General features: G+C 34.7%; 1 protein-coding gene and 1 long non-coding RNA gene across 13 annotated transcripts in view; one reads left to right on the forward strand and one right to left on the reverse strand.

The window, feature by feature from the left end:
- Positions 1-722: 722 nt before the first annotated feature.
- LOC143237123 (peroxisomal ATPase PEX1-like) overlaps positions 723-23,580 on the reverse strand; it is a 118,681-nt gene continuing 95,823 nt past the window's right edge. For 10 of the 11 annotated variants that reach the window (XR_013019872.1, XR_013019871.1, XM_076476017.1 and 7 more), the window contains one exon: positions 723-1,709. The gene's annotated coding sequence lies outside the window, so the exon portion shown is untranslated. Of the gene's footprint in view, positions 1,710-22,484; positions 22,507-23,580 lie in introns of those variants that run through there. The other variant, XM_076476025.1, reaches the window with a different exon arrangement.
- Positions 19,437-23,575, forward strand: LOC143237125 (uncharacterized). Of its 2 annotated transcripts, none has more exons than XR_013019874.1 (2): positions 19,437-20,622; positions 20,868-23,575. It is a non-coding gene; the product is annotated as an uncharacterized LOC143237125 (long non-coding RNA). The 2 variants fall into 2 exon arrangements; XR_013019873.1 differs by having other exon boundaries at positions 19,437-20,579.

Below are 23,580 nucleotides of genomic sequence, written 5' to 3' on the forward strand. Positions count from 1 at the left end.
TGTAGCGCCGAGTGTGCTTTATAACACTGACGGCCAAATCCCACTATTTGATTATAGTGGTTGACTCTGTTGTCTTACACCCCTTCCTCTGGCTTGTATCCCATAGATTCAAAATTATCTCAGTTGGGCCTCATCTAGGTTAGAGACAACCTTATAATGAAGTGTGTCCTATTACTCACAATTTCTATGCCCCCCCCCCCGCTGGGACAACGGTGAGTTTACGGATTTATAACGCTAAAATTAGGGGATCGATTCCCATCGGTGGATACAGCAGATAGCTCGATGTAGCTTTGCTATAAGAAACACACATTTTCTAGTTCCGACTTGTGCTGGAATTGATCCTTTAACATTTTTTAAAATTATAATTAAATAATTATAATACCATGTAACATTAAAAAAAAAAAAAACTTGCATTATTCACCATCGTATCCTATAAATAATAACAACTTAAGCCGGGATTCTATTCTATAATGTTGGTAATACCTAATCATGTGTCTATAAGATGTATGGGTAATACTTGACAAGTTCTTATAAAATGGAGCTAATATGCAGCCACATTTCTGCAAACAATACGAGAAATACTGAAACGCACATCTGTAGTTTGTGTAGATTTTTTGTATCCTTATTTTCTTCAGTGTGTCTGTATCTTGTAAGAAATGGAAATTTGGTGTAAACAAGGTTATTCAATAGTTCTTTCACGTTAAAAGGAATATAACACACACTTAATTGGAGTGTTTATTTTTCAAATCACACTGATATTCACAATAGAATTAAAACTGTAAATAACTTGTATTTTTTCCACATTTCTCGACTGGATGTCTACAGAAAAATAAAATGACGAACTAGGCCGCTTGTTAACATTCAATTATATATACGTTTGCCACAATACAACAATTTTCCAGTTATTTGACGTTTTGTTGTAAGCACACCATGAATACACAACTTTTAAATTATTCAAGAGACAAACTTTTCACAGGACGAAACTGGTTAAATTTTTTTAATCAATATTAAAAACATTCTGAAGAAATGTACTAGTACTACTAGTGACATCACGTTCATAAAAAAATATTATTTTAATCATATACATTAATGGTGACGTCATTAGAAAAATACTGAAAGTTAGAGTACAGTATTATCTAAATGTAAGCACATTGAATTGAAAATGTTAAAAAATTATTAATTTATCAAAATACCGTCCTGTATAGAACGTCTACGGTATTAAATTCTCATATTTACAATAATGTCACACAAAGTACGTGTGAATCCATCAGTTTTCTTTTTATGACATAACCAAATCCACCAATCGAAGAACATGAAAAAACGAGATATTATTAAGTTGTATTTTACAACAAAAATATAATTATTCCGAAACACAATCCTTACTGTTTCATCATTCCTTTCAGATTCTATTTTTTATCTCCTAATAATTTTTCTTTAACATAAATTCGTCACACTAAAAACACAGGGGCTAAAATCATTTATAAAATTTCTGTACACAATTACAGGTATGTACAAGCATATATAAATATACTATTGATCTAAGCTTGTGTAACATTTATCTAATTATATTTCTGTACATTATCACCATCAACTTATTTGAAGAAGTCATTTTCTTCTGGAGTGTCCAAATTCCAACACGATATCTTTGTCTACTCCAGTTTTTGGCTTTTCAGTTACAGTGTTTTTTTTTTAAGGTACCTTTTCGTTCCCTGTAAAGAAAAATACATAATATATGGAAGATGAAATTACTGTAGATAAAACTGGTGGTAAAAATTCAACAAATACTTTCCTGAGAAGTTGTTACTAAGTTAGGGTTAAGCAGGTTATTTACACACTGAAACAAACTCAAAATGTTCATATTTAGAACGCGTTTTTATTAAAACTAACGACGGCGAACTGTTTCGAACTTCACACATTGTAAGCCAGGTTTATCAACGAATAGACTGAGTGGTTTCACATTTCTTCCGCTGTAATTATCACTCTGTTCTTACTACGTATATAGTTTTGGCAAACACGTTGTTTTTTACATCTGAAAATAATTCAATTTATAAATTTCCTTCTTAAACAGTTTATTTGATTCGAATATTTGCAAAGAGCTACTTAACGGCTCTCTGCACTAGGCTAGCCATTCCAACTTTTTAATGGATAGAAAAATCGTGACTACAGAGAAGGCAGCTTGTCAACAGCATCACCCAAAATTTTTGTGAAACTATTATCTGATTAATAGTGGAATATCTGGCCATCGTCCTTATAACTCAAACTCACGGCCCCAAAGTATGGAGTGCTATTTCTTTTAGTTTTCAAAGGGTAACAATTGAAAAGAGCCAAGAAACAAACAAGTACCTCTAATTATAAATGCAACCAAAAATACTTTGACTTTATCAGACAATATCAAAACTCATAAAATCGAGACGGCTGTATTACCAGATTTATAACAATTGCCGAACAACACTTTACACCAGTACTACCATACGTAATACAACTATTCGTAAACTCCATACTTAAAAATACAAAGGGCTAAGAAGCAAATAAATCATCCATATTCAGATCACATAATACCAGTGATCTGATAAAATTCATGGACATGGCCCTGTAGAGCATTCTAAAACAGAGAAAGGAAATCCATTACTAGTATGCAATTACTGCATTTAGGTTTAAAAGTAACAACAGTTCAGAAGGAAAAAAAACAGTACGACTAAAACCTGATTTTCTCAGATCCACAGAAAGGATTTACATTCCGCTCCAGACAGACAGAAAGTGAACATTGGACACGCAAACCACTGGGTCACGCTCCACTCTCACCATAATAGAAAACAAGTACTAATTCATGCTAAGATTTATACATTTACGTACGGGTATATTTACTTCATACATATGTCACATTATTGTTTACGTTAAGAACAAAAATATGGCTAAATCATATTGAGATTTGTATAACGACATGTGTCGTGGAGGCATCTCATGTACACGTGACTTGTGCCGCTTATCCAGATAAAAAATCACTCTTAGTCATGTTCAGCACTGTTGCCTGGGCCACGTGAACTACTTTTGCCACTGACCTTTGTGTTCGTGGATTTTCACCTGTTACAATACGTCGCACTTTGCTTACCACAGCTGGAGGACAGCTTGTATATTTTTTTTCTGGATGCCCTTGTACCCCAAGTCGACCTATATTCCTTTGTTTTTCCAGTGCTACTAAGTACAAAGGACATCCCGCTCACAGAACTTCTACACAGTTTTGTTTGTTGGTTTGTTTATAGTTAAACAGAAAGTTACAAAATAGACTATTTGTGCTGTGCTCACTACATCTGTATGACCCGAGTGCATGTATATTTTGCATCGAAAGAGCTGTAACGTACCGCTTCTCATAAACGACTACTTTTTGGTGGTATTACATTACCTACGTTACGCAGAACAATGTCCAAATGTAATTCTGATACATTCTGTTTCACCGTGACTTTATATCTGCTGTGGATGTCACATGATTTTTGTCTTTAAAAACCGTTAATATAATGTAATCAATTCTCTGTATGTATAAATTAGCTGAATTTTATTTATGACTTCAAGACAAAGTGGATATCTGTACAGATTAGAAACAGACGTATAGAGAAACATCGGAACATGAATTAGTTGTATTTTTATTCTTGGCTTTAAGAACACACACACATCGATATGTTCAAATCTCAACATTATTTAGAAACATACACACACATGTATAGATCCCAACATGAATTATATTTGCTTTTTGATTTTAAGAGGCAGGTGATATATTTATGAATTAGAAACACAACCACAGGTTACAAACCCCAACATCAGCTAATTGTATGTTTAACGTTCACTTTAAGAAGCACGTGATATGGATTACACAAGTACTGTTACAAGTACATATCAACATGCGTTGTTTTTTTATGTTTGTTTTTGTGACACATGCTAAACGATACATTAAATTCTTATCAACCACACTAATTGAAAATGGCATGTGTTGACCTTCGGCATATTGAGTAAATAATAAGATATCGTATAGGTGATAATACTTGTTTGACACGCCTTGAATATACGGTTTTATCTTCGCGCCAAAACTTTAAATTCATTCATGAAAATGCTCATTTTCTACACAACTCTCAAAGTGAAATCGTGTCGTTTTTATCTCTAGTTAGGTCCTTAGGTCAAACGATCCTTCTTATTATAAAGACATGTTATGAAAATGATCGAAAACTGACAAGATTCGACTAATAACTGAAAGCTATACCATATATCATTCACTGTAGATGTCTTCCTTAATTACCAACTAGATGTTGCATCATACTGAGTAAATTGTGTATTTCTCCCTGTTACTAAGTAAACAACTGAATGAAATAACTTATGTTCTGTGCAAAATACATAACGAACTCCAGTAATAATTGGCTTCAGTAATTGCAGTATTGATGATATTTTTGTTCCTGTCTCTGTAAAATTCATACATTACTCCTGTAAGCAACATTATTATGGGCCAAAACGCAGTTTTGGACTTCGCAGCTGGTAAAGTTGGGTTTAAATCCGTTCGATACCACAATTTTTTTCCGCGCACTGGCTGCCTTCACTTTAGTCAGTAGTTCAAAATTAGGGACAGCAGCATATAGCTTCTGCAGACATGCTATGAGTACAAAAACATACTACAGAAAACACTATATTTGGTTACAGAGTGATAGCAACAGGCTAATTTAATAATATGAAACATCTATAATGTTACCATCCTTTACCTCTGTTATTTTTTAACATGTTAATACAATGTGGAACATTTTGAAGTAGTAAGGATTTAAAACGCTATTACAGATAAAAGAATTCTGTGAACAAAAAAAGACGAAAATTACTTAAGTTTACTGCTGTATATTGATTTTTTGATACAATTTTTTTTCGTTCAGATATAATGTAATAACCACACAAAGTCGGTACTCGTACCTTAACAATGAAAGTTTGAAAAACCTAAAATATTTTGACATTGAGCAAGTAGTAATTTCTTGAATAGATAAAAGAAACTCCGAATCATTTAGTTTTAATGGAAAGAAAGACTTTCCCCAACTTGGGTATACAGGGAAATTGATATCTCCCTTCTTCACCCAGCTCGTGAGATATATTTGGTGACAGTGATATTTTTGATATCGTTTAATTAAGGTGAGCTTTAAAAGGGATTTTACTGACACGGAGTTTGTCGATTTTTTAAAATTAATTGGGAGTTGACTGGGGTAGAGATGGAGTTGATTAAGCGGAGGCAAAGACAGCGAGAGATCTCTCAATAGTAATTATCAGATTTACTTGTTTGTTTCAGAATGTTTGCGAAAGCTACACGAGAGTTAACTATACGTAGAACGTCCCTAATTTTTAGCTTACAGACTATAGGAAAGGAGCTAGTCATCAACTTCAGTGTTCTCATCTGACCAAATGGTGTTGTTTGATCGCAGTTCTTACTGCGCCCTTACACCCCCCACCCCAAATAAAAACAAAACAAACAAACAAACACGAAGACCGTTTTTGACCAACAAACAGCGAACCAAGAGCTCACGGTTTCACAGTTTGACACGCTAATATTAAGGAGCCGGGTATTTGTGATAAGACCTCAAGTTCTTTATGGGAACTCTGATGGGTTATGGGCGTTCCATGCGCCTTTTGAGATTTTTAAATGAATAGCCCCTTGTTTTATTGCACACTGCTATTATGTTATCCTTGCGGTGTCTTGATGATATTCTGTGACGTGATTATGCTGTAATACTTTGAAACATCGACGCTGCGTTAAGTATATAGCGTAAGTAATAACACGTTTCTATAATATATGAAGACAGAGACTGGGAAAATGTTCACATTATTAAGCCCGACAGTGATGAGTTACGGTTGATATTTTTACTGTAGGCCTTGATCGTGAAGAAAGTAATATAGATCTATTACTTGTTCATTTCAACGAGATTTTAAAGCCGTAAATGTCAATAAATCATAAGCTGTAATTGGTTAACAATTAGTACCACATGTATGCTACGTCAACAGATATGATCAAGTATTATGGTTAAAGTTCAATAAGCTTTAGTTGATATATTTACATGCAACAGACATACAATATATATTTACATGATAAACACTTAGAATTTGGCTAATTCAGAGGATCACCTTTTTCGGAAGCCACTCAATTAGCCATCAGTACACGGTTATGTTCCACATTCCTCGCCTCAAACACATCTATACAATAAAATAGATGACACATCGTAAGTAAACTTTCATGTAGTTTTTATAACCAGTTTTATATATATTATTCACGTCCTACAATAATTCACCTGAATCAATAAAACTATATTTCTCTATGTAAGTATTCGTAGCTTGTCATTCTAAACACAAAGACGAGATTATTCGCGTGACTTCTAAACGTGTGGTCTGATGTCAATGTGACTGTGATATACAGTATAAATTGTGCCGTTTTGATATGGAGTTAGTGAATGCTGATGAGCAAACATCAACAAATGATTTTTATCATTTATAGTCCATTTCCAGTCATCAAATAATAATTGTATTTGCATATCTAAGTGAAGTTTAAACATGACAATGTACTCGATAATACTGTCATGTAGTATTAGTTTTTAGTTACCACAATTCTGCAAGTCGACCATCGGTTATAACGCCACCAAGCACAAAGACGCAGGTGCGACAAAAAAAAGAGAAAAGATTAAGTCCGTTACTGACCCTTAACTGACCAAAAGGGAAGAACAGAAGCGAAAGAGGGGAGGAGGTTAATAATAACCACCCACAGGGACAATCCATCACAACGGTTCGTAACCGTTATTTGGCCGGTAAGAACAGAGAAACCGCTGTTACTTGTGAAGAATTACATCAACACAAGACAGAATAACATGGTTGATAGATTCATCAGGACGGTCTAACCAACTTGACACATTGGTTCTGTGGTGATGAACCGTCACAGCTGATACTCAACTCAATTGAACTACACTTTGCTTTATAAGCCCACAAACAACTGCTCCTTCTCCAATTCCGACGATAACTATCCTGTTATATTTTAGTTAAACAAATAGCTGTATTCTCCATTTCTTGGATGAGACATAAATATAATGACAATACAAATTCTGTATCAAAAGTCACGAAAAACCTATAAAGTCCTCTCTATAAAGCCAGCAGAACAACCAATATATATTGGTCAACAAAACCAATTTCATTGAAAAGTTCATCCACATTGATGTTACTTATTACTGCGTGTGTGTGTGTATGAAGTTGTTTACACAGATAACATAATGTTGTTCTTCCTTTGAAAAAAGCTATTTTAGTAAAACTGTGCTAGAAGAATAAAACTTCAGCCAATAATCTATATTAACATAGCATCAATCCACGTAACGTTCTAACAACAGTGATTGGCTACCTTTAAATAAATTAAAGGTATCATTACTATGTGCCAAAATTAACCAAAAGTCATCAAACATCGTGTGTCAATTATAAGTGCTAAAAACTCAAAGAAGTTTCACGCACTTCCAGGGCTTCACCAACAACGAGCAGTATGACGTAGACAGACTCGACTCGATCCCACATTCTGCTTCTTTAAATAAGCTCAAACATCCTCCCCTCCTTTTACCATCATTTAGTTTGAATTTTGCGCAAAGCTACGCAAGGGCTATCTGCACTAGTCGTCCCTAACTTAGCAGCGTAAGACTAGTGGGAAGGCAGCTAGTCACCACCACCCATCGCCAACTCTTGAGCTACTGACCGTAACATTATAATGCCCCCACGGCTGAAAGGGCGAATATGTTTGGTGTAACGGGAATTCCAACCCACTACGAGTCGAGCGCTCTAAATACCTAACTATGAAGTGAATCCTTCACAACATAACTGCACACGTTCAACAATAAAGCAATAATTAAGGTCTGTTGCTATTCCAGCAAAAGTACAAGAATGGATTGAATAAAACAGATATGTCATTTTATGAGGGGGCGCAAGAATCATGAAGACATTAAAGTTTAAAACTGACAGGTTAAAGAAAAACAAACAATCCATACAAAAACTAAAAAAGGATATTTCAGTTGCACAACAACATAACGCCGAGAAATATTATATACACAATTTGCTGAATACGCAGTTCTGGACTCCTTCGCACCCATATGATGCTTTGTGTATACCTTTTTTTTTTATTTGTATGCATGTGTGTGGTTGCGCCCGGCACGTGTAAGCACGCACTGCACGCTGCCTATTTACTTGCTATTCAATCTTTGAATAAGCTCGTATAGCGTTTTGAATGGGGCTCACTCTTGAGTAAGTTAGCTGAATAGTTTTCAATTTTATATCAGACAATACCTAAATCAGGAAGACTGGCCGCCATATTGATCTTTTCATATAATACAATAATATACATAGATTCACCGTAAAAAGACGAAACCATCCCCACTGTCTTCTTTATGATCTATAGAAAGATACCTCTACTTTTAAAACTTTTTTCACATATATTCCTTCATATTCACACAAAAAGGCACAATATACCATACATAATGGTTTAAAACGCACAATTTTATGAAAGTTCTATCTTGACTAACTGAAGTCTTAACGAAATAATTAATTTTGTTGTACATTGGAATCAAACTGAAGAATTATATTTCTTTCAAAATTAGTTCATCGTTATATTTGGTAAATACATATTTACTATCAATATTATATTTTATTACATTTTACCTTCCAAATAACCAACTTATCATTCGCTGCTGAAGGTTCACATATTACATGGTACTAAGTAATTAACCGCGTCGTAACAGCTTACAGAACGTTTCGAATTTTTTATTTATTTGTTTTTTCCAAGTACAGACTTTTAGCTAGCAGCTCCGTCATTTCTTGACCGGTTTGAGAGCTAATTACAATTTTGGACTAAAGAGATAAAACCTTTCAATTCATGTGTTTGATCACGCCCAAGGTATCTTAGATCAATAATCCTGCCTAAAATATTTTAAATTTGAGGGTAGGCTGGCAAAGATACTGTTAAGTAATAAAATCGAATCAGGTACACGTGCACCCAATGTTTGTTAATGCTGGTGCACAAAAATACAGCTAATTAAAAAAAGTTTCATAGATTAATTTACTCTAATCCTGTCTAAAAGAATTTCAAGTGCTGCAGCTATTGAGGATTCCTTTTGTTTTATACTAAAATATCTAGTGTAAAGTTTCGACCTGAAACTGGCTGAAACCACGCATCTTCTATATAAAATACAATAGTAATTTGTAGGGTTATTTGCAATACTGATGATTTATGTTCTTGCACTTCTGTGTTACTAACCAACAAAATAACTGATCAGAAGTAATTTGGCACATAAGTAATAAAAAAACCTTGTTTAAAAAGCCAATGGGAGTCGGATCTCATTGATAACGTTTGTTTAAAATTACTGAAAACAACAAGAAAGTCTATTTCCTAAAAGGGTTGTCTCGTGGTGCTCAACATATAAGATGCGTATTGTCAATTCCAGCAACGTACACTTTAAAGATCTGTATCCAAACGTTAGCAGTCTAATTTTTAAATACTGTGTACTAACATTTGGTACAAATATTTCTTAGTATTTGAAGATGTGTTTTTCTTTCGTCAAAACTTCTTCCAATGCACACCTTTTCTTCACTTTTCAAAAAGCTAAATACACGCATTCGTAATATAACTTTATAATGTCTCTCTGCCTGAGTAACTGTAAAGTTTAAATAGGCCTAATGTCATTGGTAGATCTTGTTAGTGGAAAACATTTAATTAACACTTTAAGTTTTCAAAATATTTATTTTAACTAGAATACCTCGGTTTATTTCTTTTGTTTTGTGCATATTTTACACTACCAGCAGTATATTGTGGGAAATAAACACGTAAAATTACGATAGCGCGTAAGTATTTTTGAATGGCATCTGAAGCTTAGGTGATTTACATGTATAAATTATTTAAACATTTTACAGCAATAATTGTTAGTTATATAGCCACAGTTATAAAGTTAAGCGTGGCAGTTTTATTCATACTCAACCTGGCCTAAAACTTTCAAATTCACGTTTTATACATCACTTTTGTTACACTAACCATTTTACTAGAACGTACCATGATGTACAAGCTTTAAAAGGAAACGTGCACTGGCTATTACTGAATAAAACATAGTAACTTCTAAATAGCTTGATTAAACATGTTGTAGGGGCCACTTAGGTCGTATACTAGCGTGTGTAACGAGTCGGAAACAGCTAACAAAACAAAGAATGAGATCACGGTTAAATTGGTCAGGTCCACCTTTTCCGTGCGCTTTTGAAACATCGACCGAATGTGAAAAACGAGCACGACGTGGCCGTAGACTTTCTCCGTGAGCAAGCTGAGAGATGCAGTTGTTTTCCGGTTAAAATGCTGACTGGGTCGAGGTTTTGTGGCGATGATTTGCAAATGAAAGGCAGCAGATTTATATGTGACACAGGGACAAAAGGCTAAACCCCGGGTCCGCGCTCCGATACAATAGTTAGGCGGAAGGATGCCGTTTGTACGACCGTGCAGTTACCCGGGTGGAAGTTCATCACAGGAAGCTGTCTTAGGAGCTTCTTTTTTGTCCCAGTATCTGTATATCCTGTGTTATTTATCCTGTCTGGTTCTCAATGTTATACAATTCGTAGATGTTTTTGGTTTTTTTTATTTCAGGGTGGATTCTAAAAGAAAAATGTAAATTTCACACACACAAAAATCAATACAAAAGTCGGAAAAGTTGATGAAACTATTTTGTGTCGAAGAAAGACACTCAACAAAGAATTAAGCATTGTTTAAGTATCTGTGATTCTCATACTTAAAGATAGCGTAAAGTTATTTTAATATTTTTGTCTGTTGTTTGTTAAAAATAGATCAAAGAGAAAAATGCAAAAATGTTTAGGCCTCATTTAACTCTTCCGACGCAAACCTAAGTTATGACGTATTAAAACCTGCGTGATGATAAAAATTTTACGATACAGAGCCCTCTGGTGGTACGTTTTCCAGAATTTTTTTCTATCCACACCTCTGTTTAAAATATCCGATACCAGAAAAATGCCCTGAAATGATTATTTCGGCCCCTCAAATAGAAATAGCATTGTGTTTTCTTTCATTTATTGTTGTGTAAACATTTATAAACTACGCAGATTTGAATACACATATAGATTCAGGTATTTTTTGGACTGGCAGGCGAGACGAAGCAAACAAGGGAAACCCCATGGCGCCAGGTTTACAATAGCTACACTCAGTCGGAGCTTTTGTAGCTGCGAAACAATCGGCTGAAAAGGGTTCTTTGTATAACAACAGCAGGTAACAATACACTCACTACATAGCACGTGGTACAGACGACAGAAAGGCGGTTGATTTCGTAAATTGTTGTGCTACAACAACCTCTCTATTGCCGTCATTGTTGGAGGGGTAATGCATTGATTATGAATACGTCAAACAACGGGGTTCCTTGTCTGAGGCAGATTAAAGCGTGCAACAGGGAACAAAAGCTCTCGCCACCTATTTACTCACACTCGGCCCGGTATACAATGCTTCGGGCGGGACGCAAAGAAAACAAACGCCGCTACAGACTTCGCTGAACTTGTCTTCTTTTTAGTGGCGTTCGTTTCTATCACTAAGAAATAATTACAAGATGCAATGAATAGCCCTGTATTACATAAAACACGTCCATGCACGAGATGTATAGCTAGCCATGATTATAAGTTAATAACATGTGTGGAAGGTGTGTCATTGAATTGCGAATGGCTAAGAGACTCTTTATTACCCTCTCGTAACTGTACGATAGTCGTTTCCACGCGCTTGTTTTGTTCTGATAGGGTTAGTTAGATTTCTTTAAAGAAATAAAGAATTATTACTTTTGTGTGGGAAATATGAAACTGATTAACTGTCTGCATGACTGTAAGTCACGTGCACTTTTAAAAATAAGCTTATTATAAATTCTGTTGAGTTTATACAGGTCGCCAGTTTCTTTTGTCAAAACAAATGAAACCAAATATTATAAACCGATAAAACTAATGGTCAAACATGTAGATAAAATGGAAACAACAATATTCTCTTCTGTTTTATTTTAATTACAGTGTATCTTACAGGTACTAACGGGTTCTTACATGCAGCTAAAATGGAAACAACAATATTCTCTTCTATTTTATTTTAATTATAGTGTACCTTACAGGGACTAACGGGTTCTTACACCCTTGTGCAAATTAATTGAAACAATTGGTCATTTTACAATATTTTCAGCATGGCGGTCGGTGAAGGCTCGCTGGACCCGCTGATTTCCTTTAAAAGACATTTTTTCACACAGACGGCGTCATTAGCTGTGTTTTGCAGTATGGTCGATCTATTTTTAGGATATATGACGAAATTTTGAGGACTATTACATCATTCGAAATTGCGTTAGACTTTACGCAAAAATGAGGCTATTCGTTTCACTGCTAATCAGTCGTCATAAACGATGGACGTGAGTCCTAGAAAGCGTACAAAGATTGTGACACTGCACAAGCACACCGGCATGACTTACAGGGAAATCGCGGACGTTGTTGGTGTTAGCCTATCGACCATCAGCCGTCTGATCAAGGCCAAGGTGAGTGCCGGATATATCAGTCCTAAACGTAAAGGAAGATGTGGCCGAAAAAAGGAAAACAACGCCAAGAGACGACGCGTACGTGGTTAGGGGAGTGTGAAAGATCCACGGAAGACAAGTGACGCCGTAAAAAAAGATTTGGAAGTCAAAGGAATAAAAGTCAGCTCTTCAACGGTTCGTCGTAGGCTTCTTGACGTCGGTCGAAGGGCAAGGAGACCAGTCAAAAAACAACTTCTTACCAACTCAATGAAGAAAAAAACGGTATCAATGGGGTCTGAAATACAAGAACTGGACACAAGAACAATGGAGAAAGGTGTTATTCAGTGACGAGACTCATTTCTTCGTACAGGGTCAAAGAAGTCTGCATGTTCGCAGATCTCCAAGTGAGAAACTTTGAAAATCTCACATCAATCAGTTCGTAAAACATCCCTTGAAGAAGATATTTTTGGGCTTTTTTCAGCTACTATGGCGTCGGAGGCTTACATATCGTAGAAAGTATGATGCGAGGACCACAGTACATCGAAGTTTTGCAGAGAAGAGTCGTTCCAGAATTGAAAAGAGATTTCCAGATGGATCTGGCATTTTTCAGCAAGATCTGGCTCCGTGTTACACATCGAAACTTGTGAAGAATTTTATGACTACAACGCGAATAAAGGTGCTGGACTGGCCTGGAAACTCTCCGGACTTAAATCCTGTTGAAAATCTTTGGGCGATTTGTAAAGAAAGACTTCGGGGAAAAGACTGTACTACGAAAGATAAGCTTATTGAGGCCATAATTGAGGTGTGGTGCCGCGATCCAAGAATTAGTAAAGATTGCAGTCAACTCGTGGACTCAATGTCAAAGTGGATTAATGATCTTCTAAAAATTAAAGGCGGTCATATCATGTATTAATTTGTGAGTAATTTTTGGATTCTCAGAAATAAAATGCAAAAAATTGAAAAAATCGTAATTTTCCGTCTTGGTTCAATTAATTTGCACAAGGGTGTATTTGTATTGTTTCCTTCTTTTTATTAGTTGCCCCCCCCCAATGGCAGAGAGGAATCACAACGCTAAAAACCGGGCTTCGATACCCGTCTTTGGCCAGAGCACAGTTAGCCCATTGTGTAGCTTTGTGCTTAATTCAAAACAACAAACAAGTTTTCATAGAATTAATATTAAAAACTTTATACGACAAGCGATAAACGAAAAGTGACTTTGGGATCGGAACTCGAACATGGGATACAAGGCTAACAAAAGCTCAGTTCTCTACTATTAAATTATCCAAAAAGTACACGTTTCTTCCGTGCGTGTTTACATACAATCACTACGCTGTGTTACGACACGCATGAAAGCCAAATCAAAGAAGTCTCAGGGTCGCTCTTCTCTTATTGGTTTCTCATGTAAGATAGTTGATACTTAAGACTACAAAATAACAACATTGCCATTTCACAGTTACTATAATACAACTATTCCAGTAATACTTACCAAATTCATCATGTTTTTTGTTCTGACGCTTATTTATTTATTACAAGAGTTATAAACTGGTTGCTTAAAATATTTTCTAGCCCAAATAACATCCTCATGGAATGCAATAAGGATTTTCAATTTTTTTAAAACAAGATAGATTACATTCATTCTGATTGCTTTTATTTTCTAGAACAATATTTTAGTAGGCTCACTAACGATTTATATACACATATATATATACCAAAACAAAAAACCTGTTTACATAGCTATCATTACATATGAATACTGTTTACGACAATCTAATTAAGAACTACAGGTTCACGGCCATAACTCCGCGAAGAAACTTGAAAAATACCTTCGAAAACTTTTAAAGCATTGCAAGTTATATTTTATGTAATTGTCTAAAAAAACGCGCAGTTTTTATTATTGGGTTACGGAAACGATTAAAATACCAATCGTAAGCTGCTTTAATTTTTTTTTTTTTCAGTAAAAAGGTTTGCCGTTCAAGATTGTCACCAAATAACTTACGTTACGTTTATTTCAGGTATTTACGTTTCGCAGCTGGAAATGACTTTATTATAACCTTATTTTGGTTGTTCGTTTTAAGGAAAAGTCACATTTGGCCATCTGCGGTGTTCACTGCGAGTAACTGAACCCTGGATTTTAACGTTGTAAATCCGTAAACTCGCCGCAGTCTCACCGGGAAACATAACATTATCTGTATTTGAACACAGTGAATTGTTCTAAGCCAATCAAGTAAAAAAATGAACTAACTATTCAGCTCACTGTCATTCATGTTACAACAGTATCAGAAATTTTTTATCTATGCAGTGAAGCACAAAAATGTTAAGCAAATTTTGCAAACATGTATATACATACAACCTGTGACAAACAAGTTTAAAGAGACTGTGGACTTTTTGAATGTTCTACCATTTAATTACCACGAGATATAAACAATATTTGTTACCAATACGTGTATATGTATGGTGTCAGCAAATAAACGTGCTATTGAGTTTACCCCCTTGTGAACAATAACATTGCGGGAATTAACTAATTAATGGGGCAAGTGGTTGTTATATTTGCAAGTAATTAAACGAAGCGTTGTGACTATGTGGTATAGCTTAGATTCTGGAGCAAAGGGAAGACTTATGACGTAAGTTCACAAGTAGCCAATAATGTCAACATCAGCAGAAAAACAAATGGACAAGAACACTTAAACATCTGAAAAACAATAGAAGATAGTATTAGCCTTTTATTAATATAATAGTAGTTTTTGACTGGAACACTGAACCATGGACACATCTCTCTTTAGCTCTGTTGCAAAACCGACCACTGCAAGACATCAACTGTATGGTCTGCTTGAAAGCTGGACACGCCTACTACAGAGACTGACTTTATTCTTTAACTTCCATACATCTCACATACAACCAAAATGTTCCTCTTTCCGACTTCCACCAATAAAAATCAAAGTTAAAGTTTGGCCAGTTACCTAAGAAGTTCGATATTCACGTGGCTTTGGCTGAACAGGATAATAAGAATAAAGAGATGACCTGAAAACAGTCAGAACCAGAACGAATTCGTATTCCAAAAAAGGTACTGGCTCAAAGAGGTCAACTTATAAGGTAAATGTTGTCGACGTAACTCAATTTTGAAACTTTTGGAAATAACGTTATACAAGAATGATATTTAATAATATCAAAAGTGAGGAGTAGAAATCTTAATAGAACTATTCATTATAAATATATATCAAAATACACATAAAGCGCATAACAACTATTAGCGTCAACTTCAATAAAGATTCTACCTTGGATTCTTGAGATAACTTAAACATTATATAACAGGGTAAATGTATTTACATCCTACCGCGCGATAATTTTTCAAACATGTTAAAGATGTATTTGTTTTAACACTATTGTTAATTTTCATTCGATAGAAATGACTAAAATTCAACATATAAAAGATTATACTTAGTCATTCAGTCAATGCAACATTTTTAGTTTTGGCTTTGTTTTGTTTATCGGCGTAAAAGTGGATAATGGGCTCTCTGTGTTGTGCCCATCAGAGGAATACAACCATGATTTTTAGTGTTACAAGACCCCAAGATTTACTTGTAGCATCATCGTTAAAGTTAATACACTAAATGAATTATATTTACTCATACCACCTAGTGGCTCAGCGGTATGTCTGCGGACTTACAACGCTAAAAACCGGGTTTCGATATCTGTGATGGGCAGAGCACAGATAGTCCATTGTGTAGCTTTGTGCTTAATTCAAAACAACAACAATATTTACTCATAATTAAAAACGCTCTTGGCCTACATAAAGCAACTAGTATATATTGTTTACCCAGATATAATAAAGACATAATTTTATGAGCCAAACACACACACACACATTTCAACAGTGCTTTGATGTTCCGCCCTTGGGTTAGATTCAGCAAACTGTTTTATCCTTGGCATTTATTTCTCTATCACGATTTCGTTTGGCCGTACACTAGCATCAAACAGTGGCATGACCAGATAGAGAGGAAAAAAAAACAACTTAACTAAATATTATTGCTACAAGCAAAGCACAGGTCTTGAGGCGATGAGATATTTGTCTAGTCTAACAAACCTCCGCAGATGGCTTTCTTAATTGAGCGGAAAATGTCCGCCGATAATTTTTCAATTCACTGATTTCTGAGCACCCGCTGTTATTACATCAATCGCAATTTGACACTTTGGGGGAGAAGTGTGTACTCGCGCATGAAACAAGGAAGAATACAGAGACGAAAATGTACATCAGGTAGTTAAATGGTTACAATACACTCCACAAAGAAACATGCAAGAAGAGGTGGATATTGACAATCATGACAGTTTAACAGTGTGATTTTATACATGTATATAACGAAATAAGAAACGAAATTTCATGAAAATACAAACATGCATCACGAGTTTCTTAATGAACAGCACCGTACTAATCGTAGAAGCTGTAAACCAACCACAACCAATGCCGTAAACCACTTTTTCTGAACCAACTACGTTAGAATATCCTTGAAGAATACCATAATATTAGACTGATGTATATTTAATGGAAGTATATTTAATCATAATCAAAACACGTTTAGCTTATATGAAATTATTATATATTATTTACACTATCATAACGATAGACTGATGCCTAACAGAAGTATATTTAATAATAATTAAAATAACCAGTATATATTATTCACCATACCATAATGATAGAATAATACCTATCATTTGTACTTGTATTTTGAAAATACGCATGAAAATAAAAAATTACTTGACTACATCACTTTTATTGTTTGTTCGTTTGTTTAAGCACAAAGCTACGTATTAGTTTCTGCTCTGTACCCCCACATGGATCGAAACCTACATTTTAGCGTTGCAAGTAACTGGGATGGAGGTAGCTATTTTTCTTCTCGTGGTAGCTTAATGTAATATTAATAACTACACTCGTCTCTACTCTTCCGTAACATAAACGAAACAAGAACTACTGTGACCTGGAACAAAAACCACGGAACTTAGGATTACATCTAACATGAACCCTTAAGGTGGGATCAACAGTCATGCCTTAATTATAATTATGCGTATCATTCTCCACTAATTAGGGTGCTCCCACCACCATTGGCACAGCAGAAAGCCCGTAAGCTTTTAACGCTAAAATTCATGTTTCGACACTCTTGGTGGACAAAGCACAGATAGTTCATTATGCAGATTTGCGCTTAACAAAAAAACAAACAAATTATAGTGTCGCCAAATGTACAATGTTCAAAAATAAAAGTTTCAAAAACTTGTTTCTCACGAAGACAACATAAGAAATAAATAATATCAAATCGTTGTTTCTGTTACTTTATTGAATTTTTTGTTTGTCCTTAAGTACAAAACTACAAAATAGGTATTGAAACCCCATTTTTAGCGTTACAAGTCCACAGACTTACCGCTGAGCCACTGAGAGCTTTTATGAACAAGTAAAAAAACAACACAAAAACAAAACTCTTTACTTGTACTATAAACTTGTGGAATTAACGCTATTATTTCGTTCTTTTAAATTACTTTTACACGCAAACCTATCGTGTGATACTTTAGTTCTATTACTAATTTCGTCACGTGTCACATTAACCTTACAGTTCATGTAAAAACATCAACAAATATGTTAATGTTGATCTTTTTGCTGTGCAATTCCGGAATTCTAACAATTCCTAAAATTGTACTCATTCCAAGCACATGCGGTGAAAAAAAAATCTAGATAAGTTGGATAGATGCGTTGAACTTCGAAATATATGTACAAAAAACAATGGTCCTTAAGGATTGACACGTGACTTAGATATTAAATACACACCACGTATTAATTTCAAAGTACCAAGAGACCAATGTCAAAGTTTCCAGAGTTTTATAATTAGATATTGAGGAAAGATAACAGAGGATTAAGAAAACAGCCTAATATTGTGGGAGAGTAAACTTCACTTTCTCCCCATAGGGTAAGAAAATCTAATTTAGGAGTGGTAAGCAAATATTACAGAGGATGCTAGAAGTAACACATATGTATATATTGATTTAGCAATTTCAAAGAGTAACTCGTATTCCAATAAAACACTGCTTTCAAGTGCATCACGAAAAATAGTCTTATCTCAAACCTTATAAAACGTGATGATAAAGTTTAGAAGTACTTTGAATCAAAAATATACTGTTAATATCTAACATTCGGATAGTATCATATTTTCTGACGCTTCAGTCGTTATCTCATGGGAAATAAATATGTTTATCATTCTGTAAAACCTGCGACTAACTCACTTTTTTATTCTCTCTTTTGTTAGTACTACTACTGTTTATTCAAGTGATTGGACAGGATACTGCTGCACCTCTGTTAAAGTGTTCACCAATCTCAAAGACACAGATCATATTTTACAAAATTGTTGTTTTCTTTACCACAAACCTCGCATTCCTGCTGTAAGGTGTTTAAAAGATAAGAAGCAAGTGTTTTATAAACTTACTGAATTTAATGTATCGTCGTAAATAACGAAGAGTTACACATATTTAAGTTTTTGTTTGTTTTTATTGTGGTGGTAGAAAACAACCTTAATACAAAAAGGAATCTTGACAAAAATTTAACGTCCAAACATATTTTCAAAATATTTACAGTATACGTTTTGACGTAAAAGTTACGGAGTTCATGGACGTCCGCAGGCGAGGGGATTCAAGACGGGCACTTGCCTCCCCTTTAGTAAATGTGAAATATAATTAGTTTTTATTCATTTAGCATATGTATATGAATTTATAATCCCATTTACAATTCTCTTTACTTTGTTCCTCCTTGGAAAACGTTTTGCGGAAGTCCATGTCAGAGTTAATATAAGTTTTCAAAAATCTTACCAACTTACAATTACAAGGATCAAATAAATTTAGCTCGTAACAAATTGTCTAAAATCGTGTTAAGGCAAACCTTATATGGCGCTAAAACATATAAACGACAAAAACTAATTACATCAAACGGTAAGTGAACAGAACCAGATGCGCCGACTCAACGTCTGAAGTTAGCGCAGAGATTAACGTCTGTCTGCACTATTGTCTGTACACCGAACAAGTTTAGCAGCTTACCCAAATCTGAATTACACAGTTTAGGTTGTGATTGCGTCTTTAGCCCACGAACGACAGTATTCAATCCAATTTCTCGCAGTTTCTGGATTTACTTTATTTCCGCTAATCAAGCGCTAATCAGAACACAGCGATTCTGATATACGTCTGTTTGTATTGGTTTTATCTTACGATGTCATAGCTCTAGGTGGATAACCTTTTCTGTGTGTACCCTGATAAACAAACTTAATGTGTTTACAACTGAGAGGAGAAAACAGTATTTTCTTTATTACATTTAGACACCTAGTTATACAAGGTGTAATGTTACCTACAAGACTATGTAGTATTAATTTTAATAATTTATTATTCAAAGCTGTTCAGCAGACAACCTGTTTAGATATTAAAAAAAAGAAACCCATTCCTTCATTGCACTCACCACTAACACACTGGATTTCTGGGTCACTCCATGTACGTAACCATGGGCAAGGACAAATCAAAAATACGCGAGGAATTACAAATTAGATGCATATATGATAATTTACTCACAACTGTGAAGCTGTCTGTGTTCGTAAATAATTTGAAAAATATGAATCACTGGTGCTATTAATCTATTCTTCTAAAATGGAATGGAACTACAGTGCACTTGCATGCGATAGTTTTGAGACGACGTTTCAACCATTCATGGGTTTTAGCCACTTACGGTAACTTGGAAGCCACGTTTCGAGCGCGTGTTCCATCCACTTGTAGGTCAGTGATACGTTCCTGCAAACCCGAAACGAATCATTAAGCTGTACCTGTCTGAGTTATCACAAATAACTGCGGTAGTATAGAGTTAAAAATTAAATAACCATGACATACATCTATAACACTATGTAACAAAATTTTTTACTTTTTCTTGTTCCTGGGTAGAAAGTGTTATTTCCCAATTGCTTATGCTCAAAGTAAATGGAAAAGACCCATTTTTCTCTTCAAACTTTGCTTTTGTGAATGGTAATGAATTTTTCAAATTTACCCATTTTCCAGAACATTCCAGGTACATTCAGTGTTGAGTAGCTGATAGAGAATTTTCTCGAACTTACAAGAATTTTCTAGAATGTTGTTGATTTTATATAATACAAATTTTAGACCTTTTAAAAGTTAAATATATTTTAATTTATTTTTTAAATTTCCAATAGTATAGAATAATATTACAAAATATTCTGCTTGAACCTCTTACACATTAGCTGTGGATGAAATAAATTTATTCTTCAAAATAACAATTTATTTTGCTTTTTGTAGGATGGTACAGAAGGGAAAAGAGAGCCATGAAGTTCGCTATTCTAAAAATTTGGCGTGAATCCACTGACCTCTCAAGCAGTTACTACTTCTGCATGGTGGACCCTTTCCAAACGTCGGGCTAACAAGAATGCATCTGCTATCATGTATCCGGACCTTCCATCATCCATAGCTCCAGTGCCACACTTCCCTGAGCTCCCTGTACCCACTCTGCCAGAGAGAAAGCAGCTATCCTCAGGAGAGAGCAACAATCAGAAGAGGAGATAGACATTGAAGATCCAGATTACAATTTCATAGTGCAGCTGGTGAGAGAAACCCATACTACCCACACCAAAGAGACCTCAATGGCTCGATCAGAGATCTAGGTCTAACAAAGTCGAATGCCGAGACTATATTTGGTGGCTGATACGTGACAGTGATTTACATTACAATCGCAAATCTCGAAAAACTACTCACTTCTAAACATTTTTGTTTAACTATAGTATAAATACATGTAAATCTTGATTCATATGTTGTTTTATTCAGACCATATGTAAATGAAAATGTACAAATTTATTCGTTTTCACATAGAAAATAGGTTAATTTCTAAATTTCATTATCCAGGTCACTAAAGAAAAGTTTGAAGGGAATAATGACCATTTTCTGTACTTTTACAACATAAACAATTAAGAAATAACACATACTATCCAGGAAAAAAATTTGTGTTACATAGTGTTATTATTCTCGTCACTTTATCCCATTATTATTTTTAATATAATTTTTGCTATCTTAAAGTTTAGAAATATTTGCTGCCAGGTATCGCATGTTTATGTGTTTACTTTCACGTATTCTCACGGTAATTAAACTTTTAACTGTGTTTTTTATTTGTTTCATACTGAAAAATCTCACCACATCTACTTATACAATTAATATCAATGCAGGTAGCTGACTGATGATTAAGCTGCCCTTAAAAGTATATTTTTCTAAAGCAAGAAACGATCATGAATCCCTTCCCAACATGCCGTGAATCACTCTTAGGACTTTTGTCTTCTACTCAGCAACCACTAGAAAATAGCACAACACGAGACTTGTTACAGTTACCAAGGAACACACGTTTCGTAAATAGTTTTCAGACCCGCCGATCATAATTACCGCTCATACAGTTCTGTGCAGTTGATGCTCCTTTCCTAAATATGTGTAAGTAACTGTGTACACGTGATTTGCGTCTCTCTCTCTCTTTTCCAACAGGAAATCTTTCTTGATTATGTTTTTTTGGTACGTGATCAATTTTTGCCACTAATTTCTGTTCATGAATTCTTATCCTTTACAACAGGAGGTACGACTTATTGATGTTCTCTTTCTGGATAGTCCTAGTTTCCTAAGTTGATACATATTTATTTTGTTTTCTAATGTTATCAAGTGCAAGTAATATCCTCATCTTAATAATTCTAAACTCCCAATCTGAACCCACCTTTTCGATTTGAATGAACGAACATTTTGCACTGAAGAGAGCTGTTACCAAACTCAAAATGATGTCAAAATGTAGTTCTGATACATCCCATTCCATCGTAACTTTATACTGTCCGTAGTCACGTAGCTTGATTTTCATATTCAAAACAGTTATAACATACTTAATCATCTGCACATGCATATGTAATCTCACCTGAAAGAAACTGGGTTTTGTAAGTTTCAAACACATATATATTGTTTTCTCTTCTTTATAGGCTTAACCATTCAATAAATAAGATTTGAACAATAAAGTTCAATTTTATTGCGTAAACTACTTTGAAAACATTTAAAAAAATCGGACATAATATAGTTTTCGGAAGTATAAGTTCTTACAAAAATATCTAAAACTTAAATTATGGAGTTTCGTGATTAGTGTGAAATTTGATAAAATCTTCCAACGTTATTGCAAAATTACATAATCATACAAGATAACTTACTGTAGAATTTTAAAGATTTGTAATATCGAGCCAACAATATATGGTCAACCAAATTTCTCACTATATTGATAACTACATAAAGTACCAGTTCCTTGAACGGTAATTAAGTAAATTCTTTATTAATGAATGATTATCTCAATACACGAAAAGTTGTTCCCTTATATGTAATTGCAAAAACGCCCACAGAAACGTGAAACTGTAAATTTACATATACCTTCCATGGACCCAATAAACTTTCATGCAAAAATTTGGTGAAGATCCATCAACAGGGAGAGTAGTAGTTACGTGGCCAGAAAACAGATAGTATTATTATATCTGTACAGAAGGTCCGGCATGGCCAGGCGGTTAAGGCACTCGAATCGCAATCCGAGGGTCGCGGGTTCGAATCCCCGTCACACCAAACATGCTCACCCTTTCAGCCAAGGGGGCGTTATAATGTGACGGCCAATCCCACTATTCGTTGGTAAAAGAGTAGCCCAAGAATTGGCAGTGAGTGGTGATGACTAGCTGCCTTACACTGCTAAATTAGGGACAACTAGCGAAGATAGCCCTCGTGTAGCTTTGCGCGAAATTCCAAAACAAACCAATCTATACAGATACTAAAGTTTTAAATATATATACATATTGTGTACGAAACTTTACTTGTAACCTAATGGTACAATAACACAGAAAAACATTAATCATATATCATAATTTTAAAACAAAAAACGCTCCTAGTAAGACTGATATAACATTTTCAAATCCGATATCATAAATTACAAGCGATGAAAGTTAATTTCATTTCAATTTAA

This window comes from Tachypleus tridentatus, chromosome 13 (assembly GCF_004210375.1).
Source record: "Tachypleus tridentatus isolate NWPU-2018 chromosome 13, ASM421037v1, whole genome shotgun sequence".
Lineage (NCBI taxonomy): Eukaryota > Metazoa > Arthropoda > Merostomata > Xiphosura > Limulidae > Tachypleus > Tachypleus tridentatus.